At 49.4% G+C, this 26,441-nt stretch overlaps 1 long non-coding RNA gene across 2 annotated transcripts; it reads left to right on the forward strand.

Annotated features, from left to right (window-relative positions):
* Window positions 1-14,129: 14,129 nt before the first annotated feature.
* On the forward strand, window positions 14,130-24,813 carry LOC110341486. Of its 2 annotated transcripts, XR_002383443.2 has the most exons (3): window positions 14,130-14,243; window positions 18,429-18,559; window positions 22,087-24,813. It is a non-coding gene; the product is annotated as an uncharacterized LOC110341486 (long non-coding RNA). The 2 variants fall into 2 exon arrangements; XR_002383444.2 differs by lacking the exon at window positions 18,429-18,559.
* The last annotated feature ends 1,628 nt before the right edge of the window (window positions 24,814-26,441 follow it).

Genomic DNA, 26,441 nt, shown 5'->3' on the forward strand with positions numbered 1-26,441 from the left:
CGGTGTGAGCCAGACTGGGGCCTGAGCAGCACCTACGACGGCAGTCTGGGTGCCTAGCCCGAGCTGGGTGAGGCCTCCTTCACCTGATGATGACCCCACCATCCAGGGCACAGCCACCTCCCTGGCAAACGTCCCAGCCCTGTTGGCCACCTTTTGTTTCTCCTACTCTGAGTTCTGCTTCTCTGAGCCCTGAGATTTCCCTGGGCGGAAGTGGCTGCATGCCTCCTTCCTTTTGTCTCAAGCAGAGGGTTTAATAGCTAAAGTAACTAAAAAGGTCTAACAACAGAAAAGCTCTGGTTTCCAGAGTAACCGTAAAAACAGACCCAGTCTCCATGGCAAAGAGAGAAGCTATTTGCCTCAGCCTTTTCAGAGCCGAGCGAGCTGACAGCTTTCCTATAATCAGCCCCGGTGATTTGTAGCCACTAACTATATTATAATGTTAACTATGGGAGGTCTTCGAAAATACACAGGCAGAAAAAGCGAAATAATGTGGCTGGCTTTTCTCCACTGTCCCATGAATACATTATCATTTTACGATTTATAAAATAGTCTCTGCTAATGATTGCACCTGAAGTGGGGAGGCGATGTCCATCTCACAGGTCGCTTTCTGGCATGCAGTCCTCTTGGGGTATCTGCATCTCTTTAGAAGTCTGAGTGTCTCCACTGCATTAATTTCCAGGAAGGGAGTGAAGCATGGGTTGTGGGTACATTGGATTTCACCTGCTGTATGCCAAAGAGTTCGTTATCTAAGACTTGGAGCTACTGTTTCTTTCCAAAATGTGCCAAAATTATGCTGTGTGTGTGAGAGGTGGGGGAGGGGAGAGGGATATAGACAGAGACAGAGAGAGAGACAGAGACAGAGAGAGAGAGAGAAAGAGAGAGAGACAGAGAGAGAGACAGAGAGAAAGAGACAGAGAGAGAGACAGAGAGAGACAGAGACAGAGACAGAGAGACACACAGAGAGAGACAGAGACAGAGAGACAGAGAGAGAGAGAGAGAGAGAGAGAGAGAGAGAGAGAGAGAGAGAGAGAGAGAGAGAGAGAGAGAGAGAGAGAGACTCGGCCAGGCACGACATTACAGACACAGCCAGGACCCCTGAGACAGACTGAGAGGTGAGCTGGGATTCGCTTCTTCTGGGCTGGAGGCCCTATAGCTCTGCGACCTTGCTTCTTCACTGGCCTTCGCTTGAATATTTATGGATTTGAATTTGTCTACGTCTTTTATTTAAAAACCCAAATCTCTGTCACACATGCTCTCTTTCTCTGTCTCTCTGACTCTGTGTCTCTGTCTCTCTGTATCTCTCTCTGTCCCCCCCCAATTAACGCTCAGCCCCCCTCCCATACGCTGACATTTAATATCACACATAGGGCAGAGATGGTCTCACTATTAACTCTGAGAAGTTAATTTTCAGATGAAGCTGCACCGTACCACTAACTCTTTTTCTAAGGGTCTGTCTGTCTGTCTGTCTGTCTATCTGTCTGTCTGTGTCTTCTATCACACATATCAGTCCACACAGACATGTGCCTATGGGCTTACATATTGTAGAGCATATTTTGGTTATCATATATGGCCAAGGTGATTTCTATGAACATGGGAAGTAACATCACCCTAATAGAATGGATAACACTTTAGTTTCAATCTCTTGGAAAATGCAAATATCTTCTCTTTGGAGGATATCACCAGAAAAAAATAAATGAAATACAAACTAAAAGGACTTTAATTTTTATTCCATATGCTAAGGCCTTCAAGAGAACTGGAAGTTTTCAACTGGTCTTCATTAGTTAAGAGTTTGGAGGATAAGCTTTGGGAAATAAATATCATGCCCAGGTTATGCTGTTTAGCATTAAAAACTGACCTCCAAATTTAGATGAGTTTATACAATTAGTGAAACTCAGGGTTTAAATTCCCTATTTGTGTGTTGAAAACAAACATACCTACACTATCTTACACCTCAGGCACATAGTCTAATGAGCTGGTGAGGTGGCTCTCTCTCAGGCCACTAAACATTTCAAGTGACCAGGACAGAAAAGGCACCTCCAACAGCCGGGGTGGGTCAAGTAGCATCTCAACATCTATCTAAGCTACACGTGAGATGTCTAAACAGCCATCCACACAGAAAAAAATCAACCCAACAAGCAACAATGTCAATTCATTTTCTAGCTTTGTTCTCCAATCTATTGGAATAAATTTGATGTCTTCTGAAGGCTTGCACAGGGAGCAGGGTTTTTGGGCGGGGACTGTCATCCCTACTCATTCTCGGCTGGCCCGGGCTTCCCTGGGGAAGGAGATGGTAGGTGAGAGCATTGATGGGAATGAAGAGTAAGTTGATAGATGTTCCATGTTGGAACCTAGCAGAAATCAGCAAACATTCCATGACCTCCCCCCAGGATCATATGGAAAACCTCCCAAAGTGAAAAGCCATTGCCTCAAAGCCCTGTGATATCTCCTCTCCCTGTCTGCAGAATAACCATTTCTCTATCAGTGTGATCTTCCACGGCATGCCTCGCCCCCCATCCATGCTGCGTTTTATAAATTGCTTAAAGATAAAAAGCTTTACCCTGCTGTAACAAAAAAAAAGGAAGCAAGATATAATATTGAATTGGCGCGAAAATGAACATTTTCCGGGTGCCCCTTATATATTTAAAATTGCTGTTTTCTTGCAATGAATATAATTCACTCCGTCTCTCCCAGAGTATAATCCCACAAGGGTTTGACCAAACAAAACTGTTCTAATGATTGCAAATGGCTCAAATATTCTGTCCAGTGAGTTAAGTGATAAAAGTTTTAGCGTTAAAAGAAATAATAAGTGGAATTGCACGCGTATTACAGTAATTGTGAGAGGCGTCCAATTTACATAGAAATCACGGGGAGGAATTCTGGCCACAGCATTTAAGTGAACCATTACAAGAGTCTGGCTGATACACTTAGAAGCCGTGGCATGCCAGGTGTGTCTTTTAGCATAATAAGTCCTGTAATGGAGCCTTTAAAAGCTTAAAATGTATACTTAGATTAACCTTTCTGTTTTAGGGCTTTTTCCTGGAGGCGGGGGGAGGCCAGTAGAGAAAGATAGGGAATCTTAAGGAGGTAATTAAAGGGATAGCCCCTCTGTCTCTCCCACTGGAGGTTCCTTCTGGACCCTTCTTCCTCCTGACCCAGGGCTCCTTGTAGCAGGCATTTCCGCCGTGCCCCAGATGCATCGCCTGTTACGGGTGTTTAGTGAAAACCTGCCATGTTTTCTCCCTAGTTAGGATTCAAGACTTCCACTCAAATCCCTGAACACTAGACTGAGGGTAATACAGTCCCGACATACTAGTTAGGGAAGATGTCTTCAGCCAGAAAGATAGAAGCAAACAAAGCCTAGAGGAAGCATGGGAAGCAGAAGCCCAATGACCTGGCTCCCCCTCCCCCATTGTCAGTGAAGCTAGCTGCTCCTCCCATCCCTCTCCCAGCAGCCCCCACGCGAATGCTAAAGTCACTGCAGTAAGGGAGAATTTCTGCCTCGTTGTAACAGACCCACGACTGAAGATGAGTCAGCTCCCAGCACAGCGAACAGACAAGAAGACAGTGTGACCCTGATTCACTCCTTCCAAAGTGACTCTGCGGGCAGGGAGGGGAGGTTCACTCTTCCAGTGCTCTGAACTGAGCATGCTCTGTGCAAGCTTCCTACCCAAACCATCCTTGCTTGCCCACAAGCCTCTTGGGTCCTTCCTCACCCGGCTTCTCCACAGTGTGACCCTGACGGTTGTCTGTGTGTGAGCTTGTGAGCTTGCATAGGTGTCTGTGTGGGTGAGCCTCCGTGGGGTAAGGTAGTTACAGAAGCCCTCTTCTCAACCTGCTAGACACTAGAACCAGCCCCCCCCCCGGGGTACCCCTCCACTGAGGATGTGGTGTACCTGAACCAGCCCCCCTGGGTACCCCTCCACACTGAGGATGTGGTGTACCTGAAAATCTCTTCACCCCACCCCTGCCAGAGACTGGACCCTTTTGTTGTTTTCTAGAAAAAAAATGAGTTCTAGGGGTGAGCTAAACTGCAAGTATCAGACAGAAGAAAAAAATAAGATGGAAACGGTCATTAAATAAGATTCTGAGGGCCCTTCCCCCCAGTAAGGCTTCAGAGTGAGAGAGCACAGGCAGCACACTCGCTCTCATTCCTGTGTTTACAGTGAGGGGGCGTTGTGCTGAAGAGCTAATCTTGGCCTACGGAGGGATCTGGCCTCGCTCCGTGTTTCACAAGGTAGCTGCAAAACAAAAGGCAAATCCACATGCTTTCCACACGGGACACTGCAGAGGCTAAGACACTGTCACAGCTAGCAGTTGGTGTGACCACAGAGGAAAGTCTACACAGTGAGTCCCCTCTTGTTTTGGAAGTGGGATCCTTGTTTTCAGGAGTGCATCGTTTATTGTACCAGTTGTATTGAGGGATTTATGTTTACATACGCAGGGGTTGCCATGAATACACACATGTTGACATGCATGTGAGCTAGAACTAACACTCCACAGCACTGAGAACTAACATTGTGACTGTGTCTTAGTTACCTCTGACCATCAATATCCAGGTTTCCATAGGATGCTGTATATAAAAGCTTTCGAAGCAGACAGTTTAATGGCCGGCCCTGACCCCAGGGCTGGCTGGGGAGGGATAAAACTATGACTCAGTCTCTTCCTTCAGGGAGCTTGCTAACAGGCTGGTGGCATGGCCCCGACAGCATGACTGCAGTTGATGTGTGACCCAGGCATTGGCTTGGCAGAGACCATGGAAGGTAACCACGGATGGCCGTGTAGATGTGAAATTGAACTCTGCTCTGAGTTGCCATCAGAAAGACATTGTAGGGCTTCTTTTAAAGGCCCATCCTCATTGGCATAGAGAAAGGGAGGAGATGGCCCCAGGTTTTGAAAGCTGGGAAGTAAAAGGATTTCTGGTGTTAGGTCTGAAAGGGCTGCGGTGACAGTTTGGCCAGCTGATAGAAAGTAAGGAGACCTGAGACTGCAAGTAGGGAGTCCATCCTCCAGCTCCGGGCTATGAATCCTGGAAACAGGCTATGCCAGTGGAGGCAAAAGCGATCACATCCCAACTCAAGCAGGCTGGTGGATACCCTTCCTTCTGCCAGGGGCTCCCCCCTCCTGTAAGCACAGCCAGGGCTGCTGCTCTTGGTCTTCATTAGCAGCAAGCCAAGGAAGTCCCAGGGAACAGACATGCCATTTCAAAGAGTCACGGGATTCAGATTTGGTGGCGCATGCCCATAATCGAAGCACTAGGTAGAGGGAGGCAGGAAGATGGATGGAGTTTGAGACTTTCTTGGGATAGTTAGTAAGTTCCAGGCCACCCTGGATGGAGTGAGACCCTGTCTCTGGATCAAAAAAGAGTAAAACAACAGTACAAGGGACTTGGGCTCACCATGGAAAATGGCAACCATCCCTGCGTAATGGCCTTTACAGAGCTCCAAGTTCACAGGCACTGTCTTTCCCGTCGCCTGTTACCATGTAGGGACCAGGGTAGTTGAGGAGGAATGAAAAAGCTAGCACTACTGGTAACAGCCGGATAGCCTCCCCTCCTTCACAAAGAGAAAGGAGCTGCAGACAGTGCTCTCAGATTCCAAGCAGGAGAACAACATGCACGTATTGGGACGGCACTTCAGAATGACCACACGACATGGAACCGCGGAGCAAAGATGCCGAGACCACACCATTATCCACCAACACCCTCCTGAGGAAACACCAACATAAAGCCATACCACAGCCCTACCTGCAAACTCATTGCATGTGTGCAAAACCACAAGTGTCCCCGTGCCATTTAAAATATAAAACCAATTTCTACTGAAACCCTCTAACAACATAGTTCTGCAAGCTCCACTGAGTTACCTAAACTGGGCACGGATGCGCACGCGGGTAAAGAGACCCATGGGAGTCTGCGGTTAGGATACAGCGGTAGCGGCAGCTCAGCAGCTGCCAGAAAGCAAGACTTCAATGAGAAGACAAAAAAAAAAAAAGCAGAAATAGAGGCAAACTATGTGCTCCTCTTCAACATAATATAGGAATGCGTTTTAAGTCAGCTGAGGCAGACCAAACTGTTCCGTTAATTCTTCAGGAAAAAAATTGCTAAAGTGCAAACACCGACGGTTGCGTTCTCCCCACAGGTCCAAATGAAGTACGTGTGGATTACTGCACCAGCAAAGTCAGAAGGACTCAGGAAAAATAAACATGGAATCGTAGCAGAAACTAAGGAAGATTTTGATGCAACTGAGTACTTTTCAGTGTTAGAAAAACAGGAGGACACGACAAATTTGGGAAAACAGCTAAAGTAGACCATCTTACCCAAAAGCTACTAAAAAAATCTATATAAAAAAGCACTTGAAGATCAATAGGAAAATCTTTCTTCGTGGAAGAGTGGGCTGCGGCTATAAACAGACAGTAAGGCCAGTAGACACTTGTGAAAACCACAGGAACAAAGCTTAAAACCAGGTGCATTTTCAAAGCTCAGATGGCAAATAAAGCAAAGCCAAACAGCAAAAACCAAACTCAGATTCGTCAGGGCCAGCCTCTTACCTGCTGGTGAGCGTGTCCACTCCTGTGAACTTTCCACAGGGTAGGTACCTTGGAAACATGGGTCTCCTTTGGCTCAGAATTCCACTCCCCTGAAGAAAGAACCAGAAATCTACACTGAGCTTTAGCGAAACTTCAAATTGCAACTTTTCACTTAAATTAAATCTGGGGAAAAGTACAAATGTCCACAGATGGGGGAGCTTGCATCAAGCTTAAGATATATATGTATATATATATGCATACATATATATACATACATACATACATATATACATAGTGACTGTCCTGGCTAGTTTTATGTCAACTTGATACAAGCAATGGAGGGAAAGGAAGGACCCTTAGATGAGAGAAGGACTCGGTAAGATCCAACTGTAGGGCATTTTCTTAATTAGTGATTGATGTGGGAGGGCCCAGCTCATTGGGCTGGTGCTCCCTGATTCTATAGGTGGAGCAAGCCATGAGGAGCAAGCCAGTAAGCAGCACCCCCTCCGTGGCCTCTGCATCAGCTCCTGCCTCCAGGTTCCTGCCCTGCTTGAGTTCCTGTCCTGACTTCCTTCAGTGATGGACCATGATGTGGAAGCATAAGCTGAGCAAACCGTTTCCTCCCCAGCTTGCTTCTGGCCAAGGTGTTCCATCACAGCAGCAGAAACCCTAACTACGACAGTGAGGGACCACTGAGAGTCAATCAAAGCCACCTCCAAGGCGCTTCAATCAAAACTGCAGAGTCCCCACTGCGTACTGCCCTATAAGAAACTCTGGATTCAGGGCCACGAGCATTATCTATTATCTCTGCTTCACCGCACAAAGCAAACATTTTATCTTTTGCAACCAGAATGCCTGGAACAACCGTATTGCATATAAGTTTTTAAATAGCAAGCCGTGAGAGAGACTTTCCATGTGTCTTAGTTCAGGATAGCTGGAAAGAGCACAGCGCCCAGGTGGTGAGGATCTGAATGCAGACGGTGGCTCTTGACGCCCTGAGGGAAAGTGGGGACTCCCTGTCTCCCTGTAACATCTACCTGGCTTTCCGGTGGATGGGCGGATGCGACATTCCTATCAAAGGAGCCATAGAGATGCCGGTTGGAGACGCATGAGGCTGCACTGAGCACTGTTTCGGTGTGGGGATGAGAAGGCTTTGGACACAGAGTGGAAGCGAGGGTGGGGCAGCAGGCCTGGGCAGTAGTGGTGAGGTCACTCGATCCCAGAGACAGCTCAGCGATTGGTGTTTCAGCACGAGTCTGGCACATTGGCCCCATCGGTGGCGTCTTTGTACCGCTTCTTGGCCAAGAAAGACCTAACCCGGTGCCTTTTGGTGCTCCTGGTTTTCTGTCCCCTTATTCTGAAGGTCTCTGCTCAGAAGTCAGCACAACACTTACGGGATGGGGGATGTCCTTCTGTACGCTGTGAATATATGTTTACCTTATTGGTTGATGAATAAAGCTGTTTCAGCCAATGGACAGGTAGGAAATCCAAACAGGGATAGAGAAAGGTAGTAGGCAGAGTCAGGGAGATGCCATGCAGCTGTTCTGGAACTCACTTTGTAGATCAGACTGTTCTCGAACTTACAGAGATCCTCCCACCTCTGCCTCCTGAGTGCAGAGATTAAAGGTGTGCGCCACCACTGCCTGGCTCCTCTTGTTTTATATGAGATAAAAAATGCTTTCCACACTATTTTATGGTTTGGGTTTTGCGTGTGTGTGTGTGTGTGTGTGTGTGTGTGTTAGTTTTCTTTACTACTTTTTTTAAAGGTTTTTTTTTGAAAAAAAAAAACATCAAATTGCCATATCTGTAATTAGCTAGTGACTGTAAGGGCTGTTATCCCCTGCTTCCTGTGTGGGTTTTGGCCCACACATTTGAGATCACCCACCACTCTTGGGCCTCTGGAAGCTTTGTGGCAGCCCACAAAAGTCAGCTCAGCTTCGTCCTCAGCTGGTTTCTACTACAAACATCTAGGACTGCTTCTGTCAGCTGTGAGGACATGTCAGCAGAGCGGCCCCCTCCATGTGGTAAGGGTGAGGTGAGATGGGGCAGAGGTGAGGCAGGGGTGGGAGAAGAGTGGGGCAGAGTGGGGCAGGTTAGGGCATGGTGAGACAAGAGTGAAGACTAAGCTAAGTGTTGGCTAAGATGTGTAGCAAATTGAATGTGATTTGCTCCCATAAGCTCGTAGAGAGTGGCACTATTGGAGGTGTGGCTTTGCTGGAGGAGGTGTGGCCTTGTTGGAGGAAGTGTGTCACTGTGGGGGTGGGCTTTGAGGTCTCTTTTGTTTAAGCTTCTCTCAGTGTGACACACAATCTTCTGATCAAGATGTGGCCATCACCACGTCTACCTACACTACCATGCTCCCCACATGATGACAATGGATTAAACCTCTGGAACTGTGAGCCAGTCATCCAACTAAATGTTTTCCTTTGGAGGAGTTGCCATGGTCATGGTGTCTCTTCACAGCAATAGAAACCCTAAGACAACTTGACTGCTGTGTTTGGGGTTAGTTCCAAAGAGTTCACCTTGTGGTTTTGAACCCCAGCTCAGATTGCCACCATGAATATTAAGCACTTAATCAACACTATAAGTATTTGATACAAGGTTTTAGAAATATAGAGGAAACAAGTTGAGGGTTACCAGTGCCCATTACAGTAGAGTGGAGCTAATATCAGCTGGGTATAACCTTCCTGTGATACACACGGTCGCATGCATGCATGAGGCCTTAGATCCCAACCCAATACCAATCATCATCAAGACCTCTGATCTCAGCTACAATGCACTGGAAGTTCACTTATAGGTTTCTAAAATTTAAATTTGAAAAGAAAAAAAATGCATAGATGAGATGCCCATGACGAAAAGCTTAATCCAGGCAAGATGCATGTGCAGGGATGAACCCCACTGGCTGGACTCCTAGACCTCATCATGGGCTCCCCTGGTGCAGGCTCTGTCTGCTGTTGCCTGTGCTTCTGAGGGCAGAACTCTTCCCAGACTGTACAGTAGTGACCAGGTCACCACCACCACCACACCCTCTCCAGCCTGGTTTCCGCTTCACTCTTACTCTAACACACACTGTGGACTCCACTTTGCCCATGCATTCCTTAGTCACTTCTTTATGTATAACTACTTCTTTTATCATGACATCAACTTATTATAATGTAAAACAGAAAAGCAGAGAGTTTAAAACACTCATAAATCAGTTTCCATTCCCACAGAAGACCCACCCACCCACCCCCGTTTTCTCACTGTTCTTCTGAGTGCATTTTATATAGCTGAGATTGGGCTTTACATAAAATACTTGTCTTTGGCCAGAGGGATGGCTCAGCAGTTAACGATGCTTGCAGAGACCTGAGGACAGTTCCCAGCACTCTCATTGGGCAGCTCACAACCACCTGTGACTCCAGCACCAGAGGATGAGACACTCTCTCTGGCCCCCACAGGCATTATATGCACATGGTACACACACACACACACACACACACACACACACACACACACATACACAGAGAGAGAGAACATGCATACACACAGATACATACACATACAAAAGTTTGTATCATGTTTTTCACTTAATATCGATCACCAGAATTTTCAGTGCCATTAAAAAAAATACCAACAACTGTCAACACCTAGTCACAAGTACTTTTTTGAACAGCTTTGTAACATTCGGTCAGTCAGAGGCAGTAGGGCTTCTTTTTGCTATCCCATGGTTATCTGGTATCCATCTAGTCTTTCTCTGTGGCAAACAGTGTTTCCTTCCTGAGTATTTACTTCATTCCATGTACTGCCGCAGAACTGATGTCTAGACTTGAAGAAAATAGGTTGAAGTGCACTCACACTTTTAAGAGCGTAGACAAACATTGCTGTACTGCTGTAGAGTCTGTCACCCTGACTTTGATTAACAAGACTGGACCTCTCCTGCAGCTTGGCTGCTGGGATCAGAACACCTCTGGGAAGGTAGGACCCTTGAGGACCCATGTAACTGGAGGTTTTTCTTGTCCTGCCAGGTCCAACAGCCACTTCAGCCCCAAATAAACACACAAAGACATATATCAATTATTAAACTGTTGGCCGATGGCTAGGGCTTCTTATTGGCTACCTCTGTCTTATTTATTAACCCATTCCTATTAATCTATGTATTTACACGTGTTCTTATCTTACTGGAGAAGGGTCTGGACCTGTTACATCTTCCTCAGCTACATGGTGTCTCCCGGGTACCTCTCTACCTACCTTTCCCAGAATTCTCCTTGTCTCTTAGTCCCGCCTATCTTCCTATCTCATTGGCCAAACAGGTTTTATTTGTCGACCAATAGGAGAATCACATTTACAGAAAGACACCTCCCATCAGACCCTGCTTCTGACCCTTAACCTCCCACAAGGTTCTGTCCTCTCTGGTGGACTCTGGCTGCCTTGGCCTCCTGCTCCATAGGTCTATTTCCATCTTTCTCCCTGGATCATCTGAACTCAAGTTCATGGTCCCATTGGTTTCCACACCCTTCGCCCTTAACCATTTCCATGTGTCTGTTTCTTTAGCTGGAACCCCAATAAATGTGACCACATGCAATAGTCAAATACTCATTTCCTGTCCAGGGTCCTAAGGCCCTGGAAGAGGAGGAAGTAGCGGTCAGGGGGATGTTTAGACAGTTTTGTAGCATGAAAAGTAAAACCCAGAGACAGGTTTTGGGGTTCAAGCTTCAAGCAAAGCAGCCAAGCCAGAAGATCTTACCTCTACCCAGCTGAAATGTCAATCCTGTCTCCATGAATCCTCAGAGGCAAAAGCTCTGAATTCTTTATATTCCTTTCTCTGCCCACCCATATCACTCCTGTCTCCACCTCCCGAGTGCTGGAATTAAAGGCATGTGATCCCAAGAACTGGGATCAAAGGTGTGAGCTCTGTCACTCTTCACTCAAGGGTGGCCTTGAACTCAGAGAGATCCATCTGCCTGTCTCTTGAGTCCTGGGGTTAAAGCTGTGTGCCGCCACTGCCTAGCTAACTAGTATGGCTGCTGGGATTAGGGTGTGTACCACCACCACCACCTGACCTCTATAACTTGTGGCTGGCTTTGCTTTCTGAATCCTCAGGCAAGCTTTAATAAGTGATAAATAATATATTACTGCACGCCTCAATGACAGCAGTGGCAGTGTTTCAAAATATCGAGGTGAGAACGGAGCCATATTTTATTTACATGCTTCTAGTATACAATAACCTGAATAGGACAGAGCCATGGCTTCTCATCTTAAATTTCCCCGCCCCCTGCCCCCAGAACCTCTAACTTACAGACCCAGGAAAGGTCTCGCGGTGAAGGGGCTAAAGAACACAACAGCTCCACGGCAGATGCGGCAGGGATTTGCCACCAACTACTGCTGGGTGAGGACACAGGAGAGTGTGTCAGATGCAAAGAAACCACTTAGCTGTTCAACGCCAGGCCCACCCTAGTGACTGTCCCGTCCTGCTTTGCTTTCCACCACTGTGACAGACACGGAGGTAAGAAACAACTTGTGGAGAAAAGGACTTATTGGCTAACACGTGACACTCCAGCGAGGACACGCGTGACACTCCAGCACCGAGGGAGGCGAGGACAGAAACTCAAGGCAGGAGTCGGCAGATCCCGGTGACTTCAAGGACAGCCTGGTCTACAGAGCCAGTTCCAGGACAGCCAGGGCTGTTACACAGAGAAACCCTGTCTCCAAAAACAAACAAACAAAGCAAACATTGAAAACTAAACAACAAAATTTAGTCTGGGTGTGAAAGGAGGTGAATTTCTGGTGTTTCTCTTTCCTGTAAAATGCTTTGCCTTCACCGAGTGTCACCCTCTGTGGAACTTCCTTCCTGTAAGCTCAAGTGTTAGAGTTACCTTTTACCTTGAATTCCCAAAGCTATATGTAGGAGACCAAAGGCTTCCTAAGACCTACAAAGACACGCTGCCACTCATTGTGCTGAGTAAGGCTGCCTTTGGGGCTGGGTTTTCCTTGCCTCTCCCCCAAACAAGGCGAAAGCCAAGGAACCGACAGAAGCATGCCTAGAAGGTGTCACTCTGTTCAATGAACATCTTGTGGGAGTAAATACCGATTGTGACACTGAGCCACGGTGTGGGCGGACAGACACACTGTCAGGTGACGCCGGCCACAGGAAGGTTTTCAGTGGCCACCGACAATTGACTCGCTGGCTCAGGGAAAGTAGGTGACGTGACAGGATCTGACAGCAGCATGAGCTTTGTTTTTCTGTCGAGAGGGCAAAAGCTACAGGGGGAGTGAGTTGCCTCACGGGCCTGTGGGGCATGAACACTCAGTCAAGCGTCACAGCATCATCATTTTCTGAGCATCTGCCATTCTGCATCTTTGGGGTGATGTTCAGCCAGCATGTCGGCAACAAGTAAGCAAGACACAAGTTCTGGAGAAGCTCAGCTATGCTTGGTTGAGATGAGACTACACTGCAAGTCTATACGCTTCCCGGGGTCAGGGAGCCCAGGAGCGCCTGCGACCTCCCTCCCAGAACGAAGCCGCACAAACGTGGGGGGGTCTTCTATCCTGAACCCCCACAGACTCAGCTGCACCATGCTCCCCTGCCTCCCTTCCCCCACCGAGAGCTGCAGCACGAGGCCACTTTGAGGCCATTCACTAGCCAGGCAGCCTCGTGCAGTTTGAAAGCTTCTTCCTTATCAAAGTTTCCTCACATGTATAGTTGCTGTAAACACCAAATGAAATAACGTCTGAGAAGAGCCCAGCTCGGCGCTTGATAAAAGAACACCAAGTCAATACATGACATCCCTTCCCGGGATGACACATTCTTACGAAGCAGCCCTCAGAATGCATTGCCCATCAGTCCCTGATACCAGGCACTGCGTCGGTTGTGGCTGAGCTAGCCACACAATACCTGGACACAGGTACAGCTATGACTCCTAGAGGCTTGGAGGGTTGCGACTTCATGCCTTCTAGGCTACATGAAGGCAAGGCTCCAACGGCAAAGGAGAGCTACCCGGCGCTTCTGAGCAGAAGGGGAGGAGGCCTCCCTCTTCGGGGGACCTGGGTGACTGTGGAGAGGAGATGGGCGGCACAGAGGCAGGCAGAGAGCCGTGAGGTGGTCACTGGAGAAGCACACAGCAGCGGGAGGGGTGATGCCTGAAGCAGAAGGTCGCAGCAGGAGGAGCTTCTGAGGAATGTGGACCTAAGCAAAGCAACATGATGGAGGCTGATAAAACTCCCTGGAGATGATGGCAGGCCGCATGCCCACTCCTTCCACCTGCAAACAAACCTGCACTCCAGTGCTGGGTCAGGTCCACCGAGTGCACACCAGACCTGCGACGGAAACTAAGGCTCTGGCCTTCCGGCCCTGTCTCACCAGGGGGCACATTGCTTGGAAATGGAATTATGGGAGGTCTGGGAGCACAGTAGAAGTTCGAGGTTGAATCAGAGCCCGCCCCTTGCTGGCTGTTGGGGACCAGTGAGAGAGAGGAGGTTTCTTCCTTTCCCACAGGCTCATAGTTTTGAACGCTAGGTCTCCCAGCTGTCAGAGCTAATTGAGAAGAGACTGAAACCTTTAGGAGGTGGGGCCTGGGTGCAGGAAGTGAATCATTGCTTTGAGATGGTACAGCCTTGCCCTACTTCCTGTCTCTTCTCTCCCTCCTGCTCTGCCAGGACGCAAGGCATCCTAGCCACCCACTCTTGCCACCACAAAGCTGCCTGCCCCATGCCTTCCCCACCAAGATGAACTGTATCCTCCAATAGTAAGTGCAAATAAGCTTTTCTTTACTTCTTGGGTTCGTAGTCACAGGAAGCAGAAAACTAATACAATGGGGAAGAGCCAGTCCAGGCTAAGGATATAATAGGAAAGGTGCCCTCCAGCAGGGGCAGTTCTACCAAGACCTGTAGGGCACCTGGGACTCAGGTTAGCCTATGAGCCATCAGCATCTGCATTCCCAACAGCTTGCTAGAGATAAGATCGTGGACCTCAGCCAAGGCCCCGGAATCACAGCCTGTGTTTGAACCAGGTGCCTAGGCCCCTGTGTGCACACTCTGATTCCAGGGAGCAGCTTGGAGGAGAGTCTCACCAAATGAAGTGAAATGTGGTCAGGTTATGTGAGGGGGGCAGGTGTTCTTGGGTCACAGCACGGGTGAGCATGCCCGTGCTTGTGGTGGTAGGACGGGCATGTTATTAAGGATGCTGGCATTTGTCCCGTGTGGCAGCCACCCTGAGCCAGTGAGTCCCGGAAGTGACTCACAGTGTCCCCCTCCTTTCCCCTGCCAGTTGGGCTTTGTGCGGCTTACTTTATATAGATTTTTGTGTCTAGATGAGGAAAGTCAGGGCCCAGGGTAATTATACACACCACCTCCTACCCTCATAATCCTGGCGCTCCGTGAATGTCAAAACAATAATAAAACAACCAACAAGTCACCGAGAAAACAGGGCTTTCAGCAATAAGCCCCGCATCACTCCGTGCTCCAGGCAGGAGGGAGGGGGAGGAAAAGGGCCTGTGTCTACGGGCTGCTCACCTAGGTCTCTCCTACAAGTGTCTGCATAGCATTGCCCAGATCTAGAACGCTGTATCGTCTCAAATCCACTGTTCAGCCCTTTCCCAAGAATACAGCGTGCATCCCACATTTCCCGAGAACTGCCCCCTATTGGTCCCATAGTTATCTATTTTAAAACAAAGTCAAGGTTTGAGCTAACACTGGAACTAGAATAATGGATGTGTGGGTAAGCTTTCTCAGACAGACGTGTCAGCTCCACTTCAAAATGAGATGATGAGTCTTCGGTATAAAATTATCCAACATTTGGGGTAATTCTGAACGGTTTGACTTCATGTCATGCCATGGGAACCCATGGCCCTGATTCTTTCATTTTCTAAGAGCCATGATTTTTTGCGAAGAAATTGGCCAAGGAAATTTAACTGAAAGAATAAAATAATCGCAAAAAGCACTGGACACTCTCATAATTAGATACAAGATTTTTTTTTTCTGGGATAGAACCCAGCTAATACCCAGCAAGGAAGGCTCAATGAGCAAAGGTCTAAAATGAGGCTAAGAGGAGCTGAGCTGAGCAAATGTGGGGGCCGTGCTGTGGGGGCGCCAGTTTGAGTGGGAGATCATGAGACTCTGACCAGCCGCGGTCTCGTTACGAAGCGGAGAAGACCGATTGAGAAGTTGACGGGTACTTCCTCATCTACTATGACCCCTTTACATCATCAGGCCAGGTTAGCGGGCGGAACAACGGCTTGGTGGTACCAACGGTGAGGGCTGGAGAGACAACTTAGTCAGTAAGGCGCTTGCCACACCAGAAAGAGGGCCTGGTGTGAATTCCCAGCATCCACATAAAAAGCTGGGTGTAGCAAGGCATTCTGGGAAGGTAGAGACAGACAGTTCCCTGGAGCCCCCTGGCCAATCAACCTACTCCCAGCAGCGAGCTCTGCGTTCAGTGAGAAACCCTGTCTTAGAAAGCAAGGTGGAAAGTGATTAAGGCGGACATCCAATGTCAACATCTGGCTTCCGCATGCACGCTAACGCATGCGCAAACCCACGTGCATGCATACACACAGACACCATGAGCATGAGAGGAAAATCAGTGCATGAAGCCTAGGGCTCCTCTACCTTTTCTTACTTTTTTTTTTTTTTTTTTTGGTCCTGAGACAGGGTTTCTTTGTGTAACCACCCTGGCTGCCCCGGAGCTTGCTCATGTAGACCAGGCTGGCCTTGGCTCAGGGATATATGCCTGCCTCTGCCTCCCCAGATTAACGGTGTGCACCACCACCACCCAGTCCTCTCTCTGTTCTTACACAGTCAATCTCAAACTGTATCTCCCCACATCAAATAAGGCCGCAGGCCAATTAGATCCAGAAAAATCCCTCATTGAAGCTATCTCCCCAGATGATTCTAGGTCATGTAACTAGGCAAAACCAGCTATGCAATGTGCTGACCAGCTAGTATACCTCCGTATCCAGAGTTTAGGGTACCAGTATATCAATAAGTACAGGCAGCTCATGCTGAGTCACAAATTTGAAAATGTGAGGAAGTTTATCACCATGTTTTCCTTGTCATTGGGCCTGGTCCTGTCATGAAGCTGTCATGCTGCCCCATCTGTAGCATTCATAGTGTGCTGGTTAGCTACAGTTGGGCTGGCTATAGCAGCTTCTCACTTTCCTCTGAGGCCTCTCTTCCTGACTTTCAGACAGTCTTATCTTGTGTCAGGATGCGGGTATGCCTCTGTGGGTGTCGATAACCTGATCTCCTTGGAGGATCCCAGACATCATCTCTCTAAGAGACCCTATCAAAATACAGTCATGCTCTGACATATTGAGGACTAGGATTGTCGCATTCTGGGGCACATCAGACACTTTTTAGCTAATGAAGACCTTCCTGTCCTGGGTATACACATGGGATGTCAAGAAAGAAGTCCTGGTACCCAGAGAGGTGACTTGAGGGATCCTAAGGAGGCGTGGAGTCCACGCAGTACCAAGGCAAGTCCCTCCTACGGCCTGTGAGTCTACTGTGGATGCCTCTGTAGAGCATTCCCACTCGGAGGAACTCACTGGCCACATCATGAACAAGGGTGATGGAGGATGTCCTTCTGTATGTATGTTTCTCTTGTTGGTTGATGGATAGAATACTGATTGGACAATAGCCAGGCAAGAAGATGAGGAGAAGGCTGGGGAGAGGAAGGTAGAGGGAGGCCACCAAGAGACACCGTGCTGCTGAAGGAGTAACATGCCTGATTACAGGTACATCACAGCCTTGTGGCAATATAGATTAATAGAAATGGGTTAATAATTAAGGCAGAGCTAGACAGTAAGATGTCCTAGCCATCGGCCAACAATTTTATAATTAATATAGCATCTATCTGTTTATTTGGAGTGAATCGGCTGCAGGACCAGGCAGGACAGAAACCTCCATCTTCATAAGGGTATCTTTGATGTTACTTTTTGGTTTTTAATATACGTTCTCCAATTTAAAATGATGATATGGAAGTCAGGTGTGATGGTGCACACTTTTAATCTTCAGGAGGCAGGGACAGGTGGATCTCTGAGTTCGAGGCCAGCCTGGTCTACAAAGCAAGTTCCAGGACAGTCAAGGATACACAGAGAAACCCTATTAACAAATAGATGAATAATAAAATGATGGTATGAAGCTAAAATTATTGAATATTTGATGTTTAGGAATTTTGGCAGGGGATGTCTGTCCTTAGTCCGCTGGTCCACAGCCATGGGCAGCTATGCAGTCAGAGAGTAAAGTGTACAATCATTTCCAGGAATTGGGGTCTGAGTTAATCCAGACCTTGGAGACTTAGTACATCACCATCCCTCCTTGGGAGCACAGACCAAAAGGACCTGGGACATATTTGGGATCTTACCCAACCTGGGTCCACAGACTTGCAGAATGGCCACTTTCCCCCATTGCCCTGGATATTTTCAGTAAAGTTAAGATGGACCTATGTGATCTCCTAGTCTATGGGGAGAGAGTTAAGTGGGGAGGTTCTGCAGAGGTGAGCATCTTCCCAGGTAAGGTAGCACGTCAAAGACAAGATCACACCCCAGACGGGCTGATGGGATGCCACCACAGATGCCGATTCTCTCCATCTCTCTCCTGGCCCCCCTGCTCCTTCAGAGAGTCCCAAGGGAGCCTTGAGGCTGAGAATGGATGAGGCACCTGCAGTGAGAGAGCCCAGGCATGGGAGCCAAGCCTGCACACCCTTTGTGCTGGGGAAGTTTCCAGCATTGGGTGCTGAAGGGAACTCAGCCATTGGTGTACAGGGGCCTGCAGAATTTGGGCATGAGAGCAGGTTAGCACCATGATGTCCCTATGTGGGAAAGCAGCGTCACCATCCCCACACAGGGACCCCTGCACTCAGCTCCTGTGTGTGGGACCTGTGCCAGCCAACAGATTAGTATTCTATGGCTCTCATCTCCGTTGTCCTTTAGCTCGGGCTCCAGCTGTGGGACATCCAAGTCGGCTCGTTCTCGATTTTATTAGCACTTAGCCTCCCAAAAGGACCAAAGTCAGCGGAAATTGTTTCACGAATTACCTCCAGAAGCCCTCGAGTTGCAAGCTGGTGAGTACATCAGAACACTAGAACAGAATTTTCCAGAAAGCATTCTCAGATGGGGGGGGCTGCTTGACTGCAGACACACTCCTCTGCTTTTCCCGTGATGATGTCCCAGGTGGTGACCACAGCCCCTGGCTTCCCACCAAGAGCCATGGCTTACAGTAGAGGCTGCCTCCTTGTTGAACAGGTTTTAGGAAAATAGAGCCCTGACTTTATTTTACCTTCAACATCCGACAGCCAACAACAGAGGCAATTTGAAGGCCCCTTGAATGGCTCAGAAATCAATTACGCCGTCATCTCTGATCACATAGAAGATACAAAGAAGCCAGCAAAAACAGGGAGACAGCACCTTACCCAGTCGAGGAAAAGTTAAATGGAATTAGATTTCAGTCAACAGCTAGATTATAGTATCATGTTTCTGACAAGATTACAAAAAGCAGATTAATCCTCTCAGTGTACCTTAATTGTGGGAAAGGCTTCCATGCCCGAAATCCAATGAAAGTAGATGGCAGGGACCATGAGGAGAAATGGCTGAGTTATAGCATGGGGAGATCAGTGCTAGGGTGCAGGCATACGCCCAAAATACGCCTGTAGCAGCAGATGACTAGGGCTCCAAAGCCCTCAGCCAAAATTCCTAAATAACAAACCATCCAACAACTTTAACTCCATACCATCACTTTAAATTGAGGAAGATATATTAAAAACCAGAAAGCAACGACACAGATGACCGTGTTCATGATGTGGCCAATGAGTACCTCTGACGGGGAATGACTGTATTTGGATAGGGCATCTTAGAGAGGTGATGTCTGGCACCCTTCAAGGAGATCAGGCATAATTGTGTCCTGACACAAGGGTTAGACTGTCTGAAACCACAAAGAGAGGCTCAGAGGGATCCAGGCTGCCCGCAAAGTGGTCTTGAGGTGTAACCCCCAGGACTGAAGGTGCAGAGGGCCTATCGCAGTGAAAGGACGCCGGTACACAGGGGCACGCAGGGGCACGCAGGGGTACGCAGGGGCACGCAGGGGTACGCAGGGGCACGCAGGGGTACGCAGGGGCACGCAGGGGTACGCAGGGGTATGCAGGGGCACGCAGGGGTATGCAGGGGCACGCAGGGGTACGCAGGGGTACGCAGGGGCACGCAAGGGTACGCAGGGGCCCGGGATGACTTCCCAAGTGATAAAGCCATGGCCTCACGGTGTAGTGAGTTTACCCTGCCAGACCCCACCCCTGCCCTATAGCATCGGCCTAGCTGCAGCTGATTAATTCCGATGGCATAGAGACCCTGCCTTCCGCACTCAGCTGTCAGGTAAGGGGCCCCTGAAGACGGCCGGGACAACAGATTTCCCAAACAGCAAGCCCCCCACAGCTGAGCCCCCACAGCTGTCACCACCTAAAGATACTTTACTTGGCAAGCAGGTCACACTTGCCATTCCAGTATTGCGGGAAGGGAGGCTCCTGGGTGTCCCAGGGCTAAGTCAGTCGGTCTGAGAGACATTAAGCTCTGGGGACCCTTTCCAAGGCTCTGACAGAGGGGACTGTGGGGTAGAAAGCCCTTGCTGAGGAGACACACACTGTGACACATGCAGCGAATGGGAGGAAGGGAGGAGGGAGGGAGAGAGGGAGGGAGGAGGGAGGGAGGGAGGAAAGGAAGGAGGGAAGGAGAGAGGGAGGGAGGGGGAGGGAGGGAGGGAGGGAGGGAGGGAGAGAGGGAGGGAGGAAGCCTAGTGAGCAGATTACCTCAAGGGAAGAAACCTCATTTATGTTCCATTTACATGGAGAAATGAAGCTCTATCCATACCTCTATACACACCTGAAAGGTGACCCCACATGCATGCATGAAGTGACCCCACACACAGGAAAAGTGACCCCACACACATGTGAAAAGTGATCCCTCCCTCCCTCACACATGAAAAATAACACTCTCTCTCTCTCTCTCTCTCTCTCTCTCTCTCTCTCTCTCTCTCTCTCTCACACACACACACACACACAAAGTGACACAGGTACACAGCCTCGCTCACCCACTGTTTATGAAGCACACAAATATTTGCATGGTCCCACACATTCCCTTTGGCAAATGACCCTGAGGGTATATTTGCCAGCTGTCAAGTTTAGCTGAGACCCCATGGCCATCTGTAGGCCCCTCTCAATGACAACAGCAGTTGGCAGAGGGCATTAGTGCCCTGGCAGCCACAAGTCCCCCTGTAAATTCTCTCCACACCACATCACTGGACCCCAGCCGACCCCAGGCCAAGGACAGGTTCTGCAGGCAAGCCTGTGACTCTGTTCCTCTGTCCCTGAGCCTGAGGCCGCAGAGGAGAGGTAGGACCTTGAGTAAGGTTGGGCAGACTGGCCTCTCATAAGCCCCTCCATGGTGGGAGGGGTCTGCCTACTTGCTCCTGTTTCCTGCCTCCTTTGCTGGGAGCAGGAGAAAGCCCGATGCCCCTGGGGCTTCTGTCTCAGCCTGCGTTCTACAACATTCCTCCTTCCCTGACCTAGCTTCTGCTTCCCATCGGCTCTGTCCTCCACTGCTTATTCAGGACCTGAGGACGGGGCCGCTGCGGCTGGCTGCTGCCGCCTCTCCTCCGTGCCCACTGCCCGCAGGCGGCCAGCCCCTGCCGCACTGTCTGACTCTTGAAAGTATCTTTAAGAGGAAGACATGAGCTCAGGGTGTCCCTTCGACGGTGCTGCGGCTGTCCTGATCATTTATGGATGTCAGATGCACCAAACATGGCAAGGCGGTGGCACTGTAGGCCTCCAGGGTTCAAGGCCATGTGCCACAGTTCTACAACAGAGAGCTTGAGGCACAGAGGTTGGGCTCTTGGCAAAACCATCGCCTTTTGAAAACTCCTGGGACTGCTTAACACTGGTGAAGCTGAGGTCCCGTTCACTCTCCTCCTCCTTCCAACCTGGCACACAGACTGATACCCAAGAAGAGCCAGCCGTCTGTGAGGTAACCTAGAAACCCCTCGCCAGGGCAAGGACGGAGAGTCAAACCGTCAAATCCCTAGCCACAGCCTCAGCCCCCACGGCTGCTCCTCCAGCCCCTCTATGAAGCTGACATGGGTTCCTATCGTGTAATCAGGGTCCTCCCTAAGAGTGTGTGTCTTGCAAGGACAGGCTCCTGTGCCCAGGCAGAGGCCAGACGGAGGTAGGCAAGATGAGGCCCGTGGCTGCCATTTTGACACGGGGCGGTCGGCTGGCAAGCTCGCTCTGCCTTGGTGGTGAGGAGTAGGGAGGGGCGAACCCCGCTGCTACTTAGGTGTGCAAGTGTTGGAATTCTATTTCCTCTTTGATGAAAAGTTTAAGATTTTCCTGCTGTCACAGAACAAAGGGAGCCGTGACTTCTGTTCCCCCGTTTGCACAGCTGACTTCATGCGCTTTTGACAGTTCCATTGCGCTTCCGACAGCTGCGAGGTCCCCCAGGGGAAGTGAGTGGGGGGCTCATCACTGAGCCAGGCTAGCTCTTCCAGAATGTTACCCTTTATGGAGCCTAAAGAATGTTTTTACATGAGCACGCTTTGTCTTGGTTTTAGGGGGACGAAAACAGCCACACAAATCATTAATGGGGACAATTGCCCTCATAGTGACTCGGAACTGTCCTGTGACGAACCACTTCAAGATGCAAGCTATGAAGAGGTGAGCCCTCCAGGAGGACAGTCGACCCTTTCTCCTCCTCTCAGTGCTGGAGAGGGAACTCAGGACCTTGTGCACACAAGGCAAGTGCTCTATCCCTGAGCCACACCCCAGTGTACCCTTTAACACCATTACCCAGTGGTCCCTGGGAGATGCTCCTAAGAGATACCTGTGCTCTGCAACCACACCGCCATGTGTCTTTCTCCCTGCGGCAGGCACTGTGTGCAGATGCTGAGCTACCCTGGAAGGGCCACGACAAAAAGACAAATCCCTCCATCCTCACCACGAGGGGTGGGGGGGACTGACCTTCCTTGGAGAATCACAACATCCACACTGTGGAAAGGACGGCACCAGGAGGACTTCTAAGGAAAAGTGAGGGTGGGTCTGAGTCAGTGCCCCTGTCTCTACCCCCACCGGTCTGGGAAGACCACCCTCATGGCCTGAATCATCTTCTGCATCCCTTACCTCCACCCCTGAGTCCTGGGTACATGCAGGGGAGAACCTGGTGCTTGGACCAAAGGTGTGCTTTTCCTGCGTGACTCCTCCCTGCACTTCCTCTGATGCACGGCTCCCTACAGGGTATGCATGGATGAAGGCAAGGCCAGCTTCCAAGTCAGAAACAGGAGCTAAAGGGAAGCCACAGAAGAAATGGCAAAGGATCATTCTCAGTACTCAAGCTATGCAAGGCTCCGAATAGTGTGCCTGCTGGGCTTATTGTGGAGGTGTAATGAGTTGCCTGCCCCCCCCCATAATCTTGGTAATTTGCATACCTGGTCCCTGGGCTATAATACTATCTGGGAACGGTTAGACAGTATGGCCTTGTTGGAGGAAGGATGTCACTGCCAGCAAGTTTTGAGAGTCCGTAGTTACACCTTTTCTAGTTTCTTCTTTCTTTGCTGTGCTTGCAGTTCAAACCATGGGCCCTCAGCTTCCTGCCCCTGCTGCCTTGGCCTTCCCACCCCTACCGCCATCGTGGACTCTAACCCGCTATAATCATAAGCCCAAATAAACTCTTGTCACTTTGTTCATAGTGTTTTATCACAGCAACAGAAAAGTAAATGATACATTTATCATTGGCTTTTGTCAATGATACATTTATCATTGCTGTTTGTAACCAGAGACCAAATGTACAACCAAAACCAAAGAACCAGCTTCTCCCAAAGAACTGATAGCCACCAGGTCTGGGCTCACAGTCTGGTACTGTCTTGTAGCAAGTCAGCTATTAGAACAAGCCACATCCAATTTGGTCTGTTTCAGAATCAAGAAGAAATCAGAGATATCACCTCTGCTAAAGGAACTTGTCCCTGTATAAGCTGTTTCGACAGAAATGCGAGCTCCCTCCTAGCTTCTCTGCAAATACATAATGCCATCCACTGATTGGATTCTGAGCATCATGTTCCAAGATTGCCTCTATGAAGCCACAACTCAAGCTCTCTGGATCACAGAGCTCTGCGATTTCCACGTGGGCACGGAGGCAGCAGCTTGCTGCCATATGCTGTTTGGTAAATGTCTGTACATGACTCCAAACAAAACACCATGCCAAGCTGGCCGCGTGAGCAGGCACGCAGGCTGCTCATCTTAACTCAATGCATTCCACTTCCCAGAGAGATACTGAGGGAACAACCATACCCCACCAGAGAGGTGCTGCAGTGGGCAGCCATCCCTCGTGACCGTCTGAGGGCCACAGGCCTTTGGAAACAAACAGGAGTGGACTTTATCAGCCCAATTTGTATCTTGCAGCCAAATGTAATCCATGTGCCAGGACAGTGCCCTTGCATAGAGACAGATGGCATTTATACTAAGATTGTCACCACTGAGCTGGGAAATGGGGTCCTAACCAGGTGACATTTTTTTCCCACCTCAAGAGTAAAAGAAGATCAGAGCTGACGATCCCAGATGTCCTATAGTGAGTAACCCAGAGGCAGAAGTGTGGGGTGTTCTGCCTAACCACTGGTGGGTTCAGAGGCCAGCCTCCCTCCCACCCCCTCATAGACAGTATCATTGGAATCTTGTCAGCCACACAATGCCCTTATCTTGCTCCTTTTCAAGTCACCTGATTACCTGGAGAAAATAGAAACAGAGAGAAAAGAGCATGTCCTTGCAGAAGCAGGAATGTCAAGCTTGCTGCCAGACCTCCTTAGCCCTGTTCCTGGAGCCTGGAGGAAATCTGTTTCACGGAGGAGCCGTGGCCACCTGCCTCAGGGCTCAGAGCTCCCATGGGGCTGGCCCTACTGCTACTGTGTACATGTATGATTTCTTTGTTCCCTGAGTCCTGTCCCCAGGCCTCACAAAGGTGGCATGGAAGCAGGTGCACTACCCATACTGCCCGGTTCACCCTGCTGTAGGCTCTGACCCAGCAGGCAAGCACTAGCACAAAAGCCATTGGTTCTCCAAAGTCTACAACTGGGCCGCAGCAAGCGCAGCTCATAAGGCCTCTTCGTGTGGCCTCCCGTCCCTCCCTCACGCCAGCGGCGAGCTGGAGCTGGGGGTGTGTGGGGCTTGAAAGCAAATCGCTGCTCCGAATCCTCTGGGCTCATTATCCCGGGGAACAGTGGAAACATAATGCATTTTCATTTACTTAGCCTTAAATATATGTAAATTAAAGGGTTTTCTTTTATTAAAAATAACACTGAAACTTACCACTGATGTGTTTTTGTTATTCTAAAGAGAAGCGGTACTGGAGGAATGGGGGTCTAATGACATCTCCCATTCAGGCTTGTGTCTTGCTGGAGAGAAAGAGGGCCCCCACCCTGGGCAGAGCACTACATAAAGGCCTGCCCAAGCCACCCTGCAACCTTCTCCCGTGCACATTAATTGCCAGAGTTGTGGTGGAGGGAGCTCACATCATGGTTGGAAGCCTAATTGAAGCCAAGAAAGAAAATAGACTACTGTTCTACCCTAGGAACTGCAGTGTACAGAAGACTGGGGGGCAGGGGTAACAAGCCCCATCACCTCAGCGCACAGAAGCTTCCTAGAATCTTCTAGAAAACAGTCTTTATCCATAGTCCACTGCTCATCTGCAGGAGAGGACCTCACCCTGCACCAGGGCACCTGGAATTGAATGGTGCTGTACGTTTCCAGCTGCCCCATGGACCTCCACACGGTCACCATTCCTCAGGCTCCCCGGGCTGTCTGCTGGCATGAGCCCCTTTCAACTCATGCAATCCCTTCAAGATCATTCCATATCTTCTGCCCAGTCATCCTGCCACTGTCATTCCAGGCCCATTGACACCACCTGAAGGATTGAGTTTTGGTATTGTGTTTTGGTAATGGCAGAGAACACAGCACAAACTCAGCCTTGAGGGTGCTGCCTGTGATCTGTAGTCTCAGATGGTAGTGTTTCAGAACCGCAGAGTTTGTGGGGGACCAGAGGTGATGAAGCCCCTTGGCTTGCGCCATTCTGGACACCTGTGTGTGTTGGGGGAGGGATCAAGGTGTCAAGTAAAACTCAAGACAGAGCATGGAGGGGAGCACCTGTGGTGGTTAATATCGACCCCCAAACTCAAGAACAGAGCATGTAGAGGAGCACCTGTGGTGGTTAATAGACCCCCAAACTCAAGAACAGAGCATGGAGGGGAGCACCTGTGGTGGTTAATATTGACCCCCAGAGTTAACCAATGTGGAATCATCCAGAAGACAAAGCTCTGGATGAGTCCGTAGGCAAGTTTCCAAACCGTTAACTGAAGTAAGGAGGCTTGCCCTCAGTGGAGGCGGCACTAACCCTGGAAGACCAGAGAAGGTTTTCTCTGAAACTCAAGGCCCTTCCACAAATCAGTGTGGGTAGCCTCCCATCCATGGTGACAGGGAGCCCCTGACCTTGCTGCAGTATGGCTGGCATCTTGCTAGATTGCTAAAACTGAAGGTTGTCTGGTGAGGCGCAGCGGGGAAAACACTCTGAAAGAATTGATGATACCTGCTGAAGCCCTCGCATTGTCTCTCAAGCAGACCCACTGAGGGAAGGGCTCTAGCTGTCCCTTCTGTGGTGACCAGACAGTCATGAGCATCACAGAACAGGGCGATCACGTGAGTCACTGCTACCGTGTTAACCCACCTGGGCCCCTCCATGTTCATTTTCACAAGGAAGCTGACCTCCCAAGGATAAAATCAAGGACTCCCGACTATATCTGAATTCATGACTAAATAGACCCCTATCAGATCTGGGAGGACATGAGCAGAGAGTAGACCCCATCTCCAAAAGTGTGAGGGGCAGTTGCTCACACAGTGGCTTAGAAACAGGAGGTCATTTTGCTCTCCA

Source organism: Mesocricetus auratus, unplaced genomic scaffold (genome assembly GCF_017639785.1).
Source record: "Mesocricetus auratus isolate SY011 unplaced genomic scaffold, BCM_Maur_2.0 Super-Scaffold_100031, whole genome shotgun sequence".
Taxonomy (NCBI): Eukaryota; Metazoa; Chordata; class Mammalia; order Rodentia; family Cricetidae; genus Mesocricetus; species Mesocricetus auratus.